General features: G+C 39.5%; 1 long non-coding RNA gene across 1 annotated transcript; it reads left to right on the forward strand.

The window, feature by feature from the left end:
* Positions 1-774: 774 nt before the first annotated feature.
* On the forward strand, positions 775-6,630 carry LOC135322819 (uncharacterized). The gene is made up of 3 exons (XR_010383723.1): positions 775-923; positions 3,697-3,802; positions 6,538-6,630. It is a non-coding gene; the product is annotated as an uncharacterized LOC135322819 (long non-coding RNA).
* The last annotated feature ends 4,068 nt before the right edge of the window (positions 6,631-10,698 follow it).

The following is a 10,698-nucleotide window of genomic DNA, read 5'->3' on the forward strand; positions in this document are numbered from 1 at the left end:
CCCACCTTAGTCCCCCTCCCTCTGGGACGCGAAGACACTGTCAGGGCAGTGTTCCCCCTTACCACGGTGAAGGTAAAGCAGCTTCGTCTCCTCAGTGAGTTGTCTGGGTGGGATTTTGGGGTAACCAGCATTCAACAAAAATCGCGACTAAAAAAAAGAAAAAGAAAAACCCATGAATCAAAGCAAGGAAGCACTTACAAGACAATCCACGCAGACCCCAGACGGCAAGGCTAGGAACGGGCGGGGGCGGGGGGCGAGGGAGACGACAAAGACCAAGGCTCCTCCACGAAGGTCTGAGGTGGGCTTAACGTCCTCAAAAGCAGGGTCTTCGAGAAAGCCGCTGCGTTCCCTCCTGGGAGGCTGAGGGAACAAAGACCACGTTAACGCCTTTGCCTTCCGTCCTGCGCAGTATCTATCCAAACCGTGGCTCGCGGGCTGCCTACCTCAGAACCCTCTGGAACGCTGGTGGGAATGGAGCTCCTGGACCCTATCAGACTCTCTGGAAGGAGGCCTTGGAACTGGGGTGTTTAACAAGCTCTGTGCACTCATGAACTCTCACACCCAATTAGAGAACCCCTGAGCTGAAGGGGACAACGTGTCCTATGAAGGATAAACGTGCCCTTCCCCGGGGCTCCGGCGGCGGCGGCGGCGGTGGCGGTGGTCGCGGCGGCGGGGATTAGGGGAGGGGCGGGGAGGGGCGGGGAGGGGCGGGGAGGGGGAGGGGCAGGGCGGTGACGGCTCCGCAGGAGCGAGGGCGGGAACGGCCGAGGCGCCGGCTGGAGGCGCCGCTGGGAAGGGCAGTAGGAAGACCAAGGCTAGGGCAGTGTCTGGCTCACAGACAGAGCTGAGCTCGGGTTTTCCGTGGGCGCATCCATAGACGTGAGGCCTCGCATCGGAGCCCTGGACGGCGCTGGAGCTGGCAGGTAACGCCCCCGCCCCGCAGCTTCTCCAAGGTCGGCGGCAGGTCACCCGGCGCCACTTGCCGCTTGGACCGCTGCGGTGAAGGGCCGCTTCTCTCATCCAGCGAGGGGGTGGTGTGACCTCTCACACCCACGAGTCTCTGATTAGAAAGAAGGGACAGTGGAAAACTGCTTAGGGGGTTGTCTTCACCAGCCTCCTTCCTCCCCGTGACTGTACTGTAACTGGGACAGAAGGAAAAGAATGGGGATAGGTGGCCTTTTTTTTAGGAGCTGAGCGGAAACGCGTAGACAATTACTGTAGGCATGGCAAAAGAAACTTTTGTACGTTCTTGGACTTGACGTCTAATAAAAGTACCTTTTCATGTGGTAAATTATGTGTTGATCGGCTAGGTTTCTCCCGTGTGTTTTATACAGAAATGGAATTGATAAACCATTTTAAAAATTACCCTTTCCAACATTACCTTTTATTAAAAGAGCTTTGACTCTTTAATTAAAATAGCTAAGAACTTTTGGGTGGAATAGGTGATTTTAATATAGCCTTCAGCAAATTGCATGCCCAAATTCTATCTCTCTTCATCCAAGGTGGCGTCTCAACTCTGTAAACTACACCTCCCTCCCCACCCCCTAAATTTTGACTGATTGGATAGGAGCCATTTACAGGACCTTTACAGCAACCTGACTTCTTTCCCATTCCTTTCATTTTTCAGTTATTTAAAGTTTGTTTCTGGATAGTAATCTCTGTTAGAACCAGGAAATTTTGTCTTATATCCTGGCATTTTTAAAGAAAAATTATTTACGACACTTGTTAAAGAACAGTAAGGCAGAATTTATTCAGAACTATCATGAGAAGGCTAGGGACCCCAGCAATAGAGTTTTGTAGGGAAGGAGAGGGATGGAACTCAACTCTGAACGCAACAAGGAAAAGTGGTAATTTATGGCAAAGGAATGAGGTGCATGGGAGTAAGGGGAGTCAGTAAGTCGAAAATTACCGAGAGGAAATATCAGGGATAAGGGGATTCCAGCTGAACTGATCTGACACGATTCTTGCTAAAGGCAGGCGAGAGTGATCAGACATCACCTGGGGGATTATGGAAGATGAAGGATCCAATTGGATATTGAGGAAGATCAAGTATTAATGATAGTGCATTCCAGTTAAACTGATTTAGCAATGTTTTTGCTAAAATGTGAAAATACAGAGACCAACACAGAAGTCCAAAGTCAAGGCCAAAGTGGGAGGGTAGAGCTCAGTGGTAGAGCGTGTGCTTAGCATGCACAAGGTCTGAGATTCAAGCCCCAGTACTCTCATATAAATAAATAAATAAATAAATAAATAAATAAATAAATAAATAAATAAATAAATAAATAAATAAACAAACAAACAAACAAACCTAAATAAAAATAAAATATAAATTAAAAAAAGAAGAATACAAAGTCAAGACCTAGTTGAAAAAGAGGTCAGAAGAGCCTGCTCAGAATTCAGTCAAGGAAAGAATCTTTGTCACCATATCTTCAGATCCTAGCACAGTGTTTTATACATGGTAGATATTCAATAAATATTTGTTAAATTAAGTAGCACCATACTGGAAAATGTTGGTCAAATGCGATTATTTCAGTTTTAGTGGAATCAATGGTTAGATAGTCTTTCTAACATTAACTGGTCAACAAGTTATAACTGTTACTTAATATCATTCTTCATTTGTTCTAATAAAATAAAGCAGTCCATGTAAAAGATCAAATCTGAGAAGGAATTAGTGCAATGGAAAGATTAAAATGTTTAGAATCTTATGAGAACTTTTTTAAAATCCAAGATAGTACATTTACACTCTGTGTGAACTCAGGCAAGTTATTAAACCTTTCTTAGATTCCAGTTATCTGTAAACTGGTGTTTATATTAGCTACTTCCAGAGTACTTGCACACATTCAGCAGGCTTTTCTTCTAAAAACATATGAAAGATACACAGACAAAAAATTACAATTGAGGTCAACTTCAGCATTGGCCAACTTTTTCCTCCTTTCACTTTTCTGATACTTATTCTTCCCCCTTCCTCACCTTTTTCAAAATTATCATCACCTCTATGGCTTCTTCAGTAAGTAATGCACAGTATGTGAAACCATATTTATCACAAGTGCCAAGTTTCAAAATCTGATGCTAATGTGAATTCTGAACCTTCATCCAGTGACTCTTGATTTCTGGATGCTATCAGTAAACTGAAGAAGTTCATTTTTAAAAAATAATAATAATAATCTCTCCATACTTCCTTTCTGGTAAATTGTTCTAACAGTGCCTGGACCCTATGTTTTTGTTTTCCTTGACTGTTTTAACTGTAATATTCTTCCTTTTTTCCAACCAGTACTGTATTCATCATAGTCAACTATTTCTAGGCCTTCAAAGCAAAAAATGGCCTGCCTTTTCTGGCTCTGATTTTATTTTGTAAGTTTTTTTCAGAACTTTATTGGCAAAGTAGTCTTTGGGTGCAACATGGAAACTTAAAACAAATGACACAGACTGTCAGGATGTGAAAAATTTAATATCCTACATGTTTTTCAAGATTGGTTCATCATATTCCTGTACTGATTCACTCACCTATCAAGAGCATGGGAACATTTCTAACACAGGGAACCAGAACTCTGGAATTTGGAATCTGGCTTTCCTGCTGTTACTGCTTTTTCTTCTGCTCTCCTTTATTTTTCAGGACTGTTTTGTCCATTTGGGCTGCTTTAAGAAAAAAAACACAAATTAGGTAGGTTATAAACAACAGGCATTTATTTCTTACAGCTCTAGAGGCTGGGAAGTCCAAGATCGGGGTACCAGCGCGGTCGGGTTCCGGTGAACTCCCTCTTGCAGGTTGCAGACCGCCTGCTTCTCGCTGTGTCCTCGCATGGTGAGTGAGTGAGCTAGTCCTCTGCCGTCTCTTTTAAGAACCACATTAATCCCTTTCATGAGGGCTCCTCATCATACCTAATCACCTTCTGAAGGCCCTCCCTCTTAATACCATCAACTTGGGGTTAAGATTCCAACATATAAATTTTAGGAAGACACAAACATTCAGATCATAGCCAGCACTCCAGCCAATTTATGCTCTTCATCATCTTTCCTGTACCATTCTACTTCTGCTTCTGGAAGGTCAGCATTACCACAGAAAACTCCTTCCCTTGCCAAAGGAAGATTGGTTGAACACTGCATTCTTCATTTCCACACATAATTTCTTACAATAGACCTTGACTTCCAAATGAGCACGTTTCACCTGCAGTTATTTCAGTGCCTTGAGTCTTCCTTTTCCTGCATAAAGTTCAGTGTAGCTTGAAGGGGTATAAAAGACGGTCTTAAATCATTCTTGTAAAGATACCAAAACTTGAAGATTCTGCATCACCAGGTACATGAGTATTTCTTTCTTAAGTTGGATTTTTAGCAGGTTTAAGAAATCTGAAGGAACATCATCGAATTTCTTCCATGTAAAAAAACAGTAGTAATCTTATACATGTGTTCATGTACACCTGTGTCCTCTGTTTTCAGGGGGCAATGGAGTTCTCAAAGGCTCCAAGACTAGTAGCACGTAGGAGGAATCACAGCGTAAAAGGCGTGGTTTGGGCAGAAGAGGGACAGATGTGGAAATGCTGCACAGTATCATCCCACCACTGGATTTAGGTCCAAAAGGCTGTGCATGTTCTGACCCCTAGCAGTGATTCCAGCCTTGCTTCCTGTTACTCCTAGTCCTTCCCTTCACATGTGTTCAAACCTGTGCTTCTGCAGTTTATCATCTGTATGTCATCACACTGTAAGGTCAGGATGTGATCTTGTTTCTTTCCTCTCCACTAGAACCCTTCAGGGGAAGGTTGTTAGAGTAACAGCCCCTCTATCTAATAGTACTTGTGATAAATATTTAGTTAATATGAGTTAATGAATAAAGCAAATGATGAACGTTGCTCATCACATACTGGATTTATTTTAATTATGGAGTACTCACCTTACCTGTCTCCTGATAAATAGATATCGACTCACTTCCATCATTGCCACCGCCCAGCTCCCACTTCCATCATCACCAGTGGACTATGAGGTCTCTGAGAAGAAGAAAAACATTTCATTAGCTGTGTCCCCTGAAACATATACCACACTGCCTGGAACAAAATGTATATTTTAATTGAATTCATAATTCCTTCTCAGATTGGCTTTTGCGCTTTGCATATCACTAAGTGGACACCATAGTAGGCCTTAAAATGCATTTTATAGTTTTCTCACTTTATCCCACAAGATTTACTGCAAAGGGAAGTCACTGTGAGTGAGTCAATACATCACTGAGCTATTATGAAGATTTCAAAATGTTTTAAAATTGTTGAATATTTCTCCATTGCTCCTTGGAGAGGCTCGGGAAGTCTTTTCCATCTCCCCATGGCTTTGTTTTATTTTGCTTTCTTAACATTTTAGCAGGATATTAAAACAAACCACTGGGCTGGGGGTGAAACCACTGAGAAAAATCTATGAGGCAGGTTAAATGTGTTGGAATTTGTAAGAACTTTCCTTTTTAATCTGGGACCTCTAGGGACTGTTAAAGGCAGAATTTGGCTCTTGGAGTTAAATTAATTCTATATTTTTCTCTAGAAGCAATAGAAATTCTAGTATCAGGGCTCATTATTTCAACTTCCAAAAGTGGCTGAATACATCTAAAAAGATTACTCTCACTGTGAGGTATGAGGGACTGGGAAATCCATGACATAAAGCTGGAGTTGAAGATACAAATCTGATCGCCAAATAACATTCTTGTTGGGAGTCTACTGGATTTCATCTAGTAGGGGTGATGGGGTCCAGTGTTATATTGAAGACACAATTCTTATACAAAGACCAAAAACTACTGCTCTTTGTTTTTGTCCTCTCCTCCAATATTGTCAATTTCCTCACATGGTATTTGGATTCATTGTCAAATTATACCACCCTGTGGGTAGGCTTCCAGAACCTTCCCACTACCAACAGCAGCAGTGGATATCTGACTTGAAAGCACCCCAAGAAATCAAATAACCCTAATTTGATATTAAGAACTTCAGATTCTTAATCTACAATAGCATTTCAATATTCTGTGCAGAGTGCTACATCATAAATTTAATGTTTATACTAAATATGCTTTATTTTGTCTGAAGTTAAAAAAAATTTAAGGAAGTTATGAGGGAAAAAAGTAACTATCTTGTAAATCCTAAAGAAAAGAAAACTCACTATATAATAAAAATTAAAGCTCTCTTTTCTTATACAACTCAGTCACATCTCATAATGTGAATTTGATATTTGAACAGTGATTGTGAAAAATCAAATGGTCCAATTTTGTTAAAGAATGAAGTGTTTAAAATATAACTGAACTATTTTAATTCAATTAAGGTAGAAAGTTCTACTGCTTTATTCTATTTGTCAAATACGTCACATATTAAACCTTATTTGGGAATTACTTCTGAAGTTAAGCGAACACAAAACTTCTAACAGAAGCACAGAACTCTCATCAAAAGATTCCCACAGAAGCAAACATTGGTACCATTACTTAACTGAAAGGAAGAAGCAGTTGCAAGATTTAAAGCCAAATGTTTGTGGCACCCAATGTTTGAAGCTAATATAAACTATTTCTTCTTTGTCCACCAGAGTTAACCATTCACCTCACTCTCAAAGACTCAGGTGAATCAGAGTCAACACGGACCTCTCAGCGACATCCTTCAGGGAGGTAAAAGGAATAAAAGAAACAAATACTAAATTTATATCATTATTTTCAAAGGAAAAATGTTTAAAGAAGCTTCTCCAACTGATTTTCTGTTTCATTGTTTGGTCTGGTTTTGGGGAGTGGAAATACAACCTCAGCTTTGGGACCTAGATCTCTCCAAGTGCACAGCAATGTCTCTTGTGTCTGAATTTGCAAAGTTCTGGTAGAAACATGAAGAATCTTAAAGACAGGAATCCATCTGAAATATCCAATGATTTTTGTTATGTCCACTTTGTATAATCAGAAAAAAATTATAAAATTTATCATTCCATAAAACTATTAGATTAGAGATAATCAGCCACAGAAGTTCATGAAATTAACTTTTTCTGAAGCAGATCATTAGTTTTTATATCAATCAGTCAAAAAGTGGTGCTGAAATATATACAACATTTGGGAGGACTCAAATCAAGCCTGAAACAGCAATTCAGGACCCAAGAACCCAGAAGTTTGCAAACTCGAAATGAGAGAGAGTGAGCAACAAAATTCACATTTATGCTGCTCCTGAATCCTTGTGCTATTCTGCCATCTATATTCCCCACACTTGAAATTTAACTGATTAAAGTCCCTGAGCATAAGAACCTGAAAAATATAATTGTGTGCTTTTATAAATATTCAATTAATACTGATTTCATCATTTTGAGATTTTTGTGACCAAATAAGAATGCTTATCCTGCAACAATTCTGTTTCGTCTACCCTCTTCTTTCTTTAACAGCACAATCTTTAAAAAAAAAAAAAAAAAAAAAAAAAGAGGCAAGGCAACATCACAGAGTTGAAAACAACAAAAATAAACACTCTTGGAGGATGGCACAACAGAAGAGAAATTCTCTAAATAGATAGTCTCAATTTACCATTTTTCTCCTCTTATTCACTGGAAAAGATCCTTACTCTCCCAAGAATAAATTTTTGTTTATCAAAAGATAAACAAAAGAATCCACAATTTATAATGTAAGAATGATAATAATTTAAAACGCCATCATCCATATTCCCTGTGGCATTTTTTAACTAACAGCTATCTTCTCTGTCTCTGCTAATTCCCAGAAAAACAAAACTAAATCTAGACAGCCCTCTTATAAATTATGATACATTTCTGGGAGCATGGGAAAATCTTCAGTTATACAACAATTGGTGTCCCACTATGTATAGTGAGAAAATTGCCCTCAAAAATTTAATTATAGAATTACCAATTGAGTAACTGATCATAAACTCTCATTTTTTAAATTATTCTACTAACTTTTAAAAATTATTAATACCATGTTACTGGACATCAATAGAGGCATTTTGTAGTGCTTAGGTAAGTACCTGATACTTAGGTAGACATTCAGTAAATGTATTTTTTAAGTGAATGACAAAGCAGTTATTCCTGACTTTTCTTTATTCTCTACCTCCATGTCAAATAAAATTGTTTTCCCCTGTTACTATAATATAACTGAATTTTAAAATGTTCTGTCTGATTTTAACCACTAGCCTCACCTTAAAATAATCTGAATTTAAATTGCCAGTATAGTTTATTGAGATCCACTATATTTTTATTGAATACTGATCATGCAGAAAATACAGAGCTATAACAATCAGCCACTGGCTCTGGAGAGCTTATAAAATAGAAAGGACAACAAGTACATTAAAAGTTATGACAAAGGAAAATATAAACATCAGAAGACAGGAGGACACAAGGGTGAACCAAGGAGCTCAGCCGAGGTGTCATGGAAGAGGTAACATCTGAGATAAACTGTGGGGAGAAAGTGGCAAGTCTTGACGGATGAGATTAGAGAAGAAGGGTCTCCCAAGCAAAGAAAACACAATGTCCTTTTTTAGGTCTATTCAGGGAACAATGACTGACTAATTTTACTGGAGCAAGAGGTCAATGTAGGAATAAAGTCCAAGCGTAGCCTGAAAGTTTATGTTCAGCTTGAGGCTGGAGGGGTCTATACTTATTTTAGTAGGCAATGGAAAGGCATTTAAGGTTTCTACCAGTCAGGGTCTGAAGCAAATAGCACATTCAAAGGGGATCAGTGGGTGGAGTTTGATGGAGAGACTATTTTCAAAGGGTGTGGGTAAGGGACACCAACAAGGGAAGGTGGACCCCATCCCGCCAGCAGCAATGGAAAAGGTCACCACCACCAGTCCTGAAAGGGGAAGTGGAAAGAGATATAATTGGAACTTGCATAGAGAAGCTATAACTGTAAGAATGTGTCCCTGACTTGAGGCAACTCCTTCTGTGGAGGAGGACAGGTAACCTTCTGCTGGAGAGCCGAGGGAGTAAGTACTCAACCTGACTCTGTTCCCTTGAGTCTCCTGCTCGTGCCTCCTACTGGCTAAACCTAATTGGAAGCCAGAAGGGAAGGAAGTCCATGGATACAGTTCATGTAGGCCTTCCCCCCAGGGCACAGAGCAGGACCGAGAAAGGAAAGGAATGGGTCTGGAGGGACAGAAAGAAAATATACGGAACAAGGCTTTTACACAGAAGAGAGACATACGTCCCAGGAAAATTCACACAATAGGTACAGAGAGAATCAAGAGATATGTAGATGAAGAAATTAGGAATATAATAGAGAAGACTGGTAAAGTCAGAAATAGGGCCATAGCAGTGGGAAAAAAGTTCAAGATTACCAAAAAGTGATCAATTATGGGGCTTCTAACAGATTAGAGGGAGAGAAAGCAGGAAATTAGAAGTCCAAAGTTTTCAATCTTGTTTCCTGGGAAAACAAGGCCATGATTAGAAACATGAGTAAGTGCTGTGAGTGCAAACCGGACGGCGCTGTCAGCCATGCTCTGCCTCAGAAGCTTCCCTCCTAAGCCTTGCCTGTCTCTAGAAGCGCTCTGAATATGGAAAATCAGAATCTCTAGGGTAGCCTGGGATGAAGTGGAAGTTCAGGCCTTTGGAAGCCTGAAAAGAATGCTTATCAACTGGAACCTGATAAGTGGGCGGGATACCTGGTGCATATTTGATATGTTCTATCTTTTCACATTTTTGGAAATACGTATTAATGTTCAGTGACATTTCCTGAAAGCAAACTTTGCTGGCCTGTGGTCTATTGGAAGTAACATCTAACCCTGCTATTTAAAGCTATGTGAATTGGACAAGTTGTGGAATTTTGGGGGGGCTTAGTTGTCTCAAAAATGTAGAAAAATAGCTCATCTTTAAAAAGGCAGAAAGCTGAAAAAGTAGGATATAAGGTGTACACACACACACACACACACACACACAGAGGGAGAGACAGAAAAGATTTTGATTTTATTCCAAGTCAAAAATAAAACAATAAAAAGGGGGAAGGAAACAATACTTTTTTTTTTCCATTTTCACTACCTTCCAGGAATAATAATGAGTTTTTTAATATACATCATTTCATTTATTGCCTAAAATAACTTTGGGGAGTAGGTACTTTACAGTAACTGGTTTTAGAGATGTTTAGTAATTTCCCCAAGGTCATACTGATAATAAAGGCAGAATCAACATTCAGCCAGGGTCAGTAAGATTCCAGTGACCTTAATATTTTCACAGATTAGTATTTACAAGTTTTATTAATTTTAATGCATGCTATACCCTTATGATTTTTGCCATATCTATATGCCATCAATCGTATTTTTAACTTAATTTTAAAATTAAGTTGCCATCTTTTTAATTTAAAATAACTATTTGAAACTAAACTTTATTCCAATCAATAAAAAAGTATCCTCTTTAAGTGAGGGATATATTTTAAATAAATACAATGAAAAGACAAAAAAATTAAATGCTGCAGTTTAGAGTAAAATGTGTAGAGTTCCTAAGTGTACCTGACAGGAGTGGGTAGGCCTGGGGAACATGTGCTAGGAGGGGTGCCCTAGGAGTCGGGTGCAATGCAGGACAGGTTTCTACCCAAGGTCACAGCAAGAAGCACAGCAAGACAAAGAGTCCAGATCAACTTTGGGCCCCACATCACCTTTATACCCTTCCTGAAAAATCTACATAAAAAAATTATACTGCTGAACCATCTCCCCACCCAAAAAATATCATCCAAAATAACACATAAATGGGTAAGTCATAGGGGAAGACAGATGGGAAGAGCCA

Source organism: Camelus dromedarius, chromosome 14 (genome assembly GCF_036321535.1).
Source record: "Camelus dromedarius isolate mCamDro1 chromosome 14, mCamDro1.pat, whole genome shotgun sequence".
In the NCBI taxonomy this organism is placed as follows: Eukaryota; Metazoa; Chordata; class Mammalia; order Artiodactyla; family Camelidae; genus Camelus; species Camelus dromedarius.